The 2134-nt window shown below is 29.1% G+C and overlaps 1 long non-coding RNA gene across 1 annotated transcript; it reads right to left on the bottom strand.

Moving 5' to 3' along the window:
* Window positions 1–351: 351 nt before the first annotated feature.
* Window positions 352–1310, bottom strand: LOC134693074 (uncharacterized). Its single transcript, XR_010102328.1, has 2 exons — window positions 1276–1310; window positions 352–526 (listed from the first exon to the last, which is right to left on the bottom strand). It is a non-coding gene; the product is annotated as an uncharacterized LOC134693074 (long non-coding RNA).
* Window positions 1311–2134: the final 824 nt, after the last annotated feature.

Genomic DNA, 2134 nt, shown 5'->3' with positions numbered 1-2134 from the left:
ATTATCTATTTAATTTATAAGTGGACACCTATCATTTTTGATATAGTCTTACTTTATAATAACATGTAGTTTTTCTTGTTGTGAATAGCTATAAAAAGACAAATCATTCAATGAATTTGCACAGTTTGTATAAAAACTAAGACATGCACTTTATTCCCTGACACCACAGAAAGGAAAGAAGATGTTGAATAGTTTTAAACAATTCTCACAAGTTCAAAGTCATCAAAAAACAAAGGTCCGTGATTATATATACATATATGTTATATAAATGTATATATTACCCTCATAAACCATTACATTAATACTTAATTACTCAGGAATAATAATATCAAAAATAGTAATACAATGATATTTCTTTTGATACAAGATTTATTTTATAAATTCATTTGTTATATTTGTCCTTATTGCATGTCATCATTCATCCACCACCTCAGGATCTTTCAGCGGTAAATTTTAAACAGGAGAGGTCTTTATCAGATATGTATTTCAAAGTGACATCTTTTTACTCTTGCAGTATATTTAAACTCTGAAAAAAATAAGATTATATATATAATAAATATAAATTGTATGTCCTTAAAAGATATTTTAAATTTGAGCCACTTTCAATTTTTTAGAAGCATTGAAAATAAATAAAACCATAATGACGAAGCACATATTGTAATAAGATAATCATTAATAAAAATATATACATTAATGTATACTATTAGTAGTTTTTTGTAAATGAAGAAGCTTCAACCTGAGTTTTGTAAGACTGCAGGTTTCACTATGTTATTGATAACAATGAAAACACTTTACCTAAGTAAGACATTTTTTTAAATTGATGACTGCACAATTCCATTAACATAAAATAAAGACCTTTACTAGAATAGCTTAGATATAAAGACAAACATAATATGGTATGTAAGGTAAACAAAACAAGTGAAACTGTGAGCTACTGCTCACTGATGATACCCCCCGTCGCAAGTGGATAATGTTAATAGTGTAAAAATATGTAAGTGTTCGGAAAACAGGAAGTTGCCGAGTGATGAATCTGAAAACGCATCAAACGGTATAGCTGACTTATATAAAGCCTGAAACCAAATTTCAGAAATCGTGGTAGTGTAGTTCCTGAGAAAAATGTGACGAAAAATATTCATGGGACGGATGGACTGACGGAAGGACAGACAGAGTTAATACAGTATACCCCCTTTTTTCAAAGCGGGGGTATAATAAGAATAAACAAAAGATTAATCTTTGAACACAAATGGTATATAGCTATACAGACAAAAAAACTACCGTTGATGATTTTAAAGACTAGAATTCCCAAAACTTTTTTTTATTAACAGTATAGATATTTAATATTAGGATCACATAATACATCATATCACTGTTAGTCCAGAATTTTGTATTTATATGATACAAATCAGGCCGTATTCCTGAATATTTCCAATTCAAATGTCTTTACATTTTCCTGTTGCCATAGCAACGTTATACAAAAACATCATCACTGATAAAATGTTTTATATGATTTGCAGTTGTAACTTCACTTTGTACTATAAACAACACACACACTCCTAGTCACACGTTTGCGCTAGGTAGCCTGCAAGTGTGTTGATTTTAGTCTAATTTTAGTACGCTTTTTGGACTCGTAACTAAGGAAAAGTTTTCCTTAGATACGAGATGTAATGATGGGATCGAAGATTTTTTTTTTCGCTAACATGTTTTCATGGTATAACAAATCAATTAAGAGCACTTTAAACAAAATCTTAATTTTTGCACATTCCATGTTTGTACAGTATGAAGCTCTATGCTTATTGGCACGGCATCTTAATATAGAATAATGTTCAACGAACATGTAACACATCTTAATACGCACAACAGATCCACGAGCTATCGGTCAAACGACTGTATCAAGGTCACAAAAGTTTCTTCAGAAGTAAACTTCTAAAAATATAATATAAAAATCAAGATTAGGTTTAGATATGTTATTTGATGTTTGTTATAACAATTACAAGATTATTAAAACAGACTTCAAATATAATTTAAATCACGATCAAGTCACTAAACTTGTTCTTTTATTAAAATACTTACTTAATAATATTGGCAAATCATGCTAAAATAGAACCTTTTTCTTCGTTGTAGACTTTTTAGGCTT

This window comes from Mytilus trossulus, chromosome 12, assembly GCF_036588685.1.
Source record: "Mytilus trossulus isolate FHL-02 chromosome 12, PNRI_Mtr1.1.1.hap1, whole genome shotgun sequence".
Classification (NCBI taxonomy): domain Eukaryota; kingdom Metazoa; phylum Mollusca; class Bivalvia; order Mytilida; family Mytilidae; genus Mytilus; species Mytilus trossulus.
The sequence above is the reverse complement of the archived record's forward strand: the minus strand, read 5'-3'. Positions and strand labels throughout refer to the sequence as shown.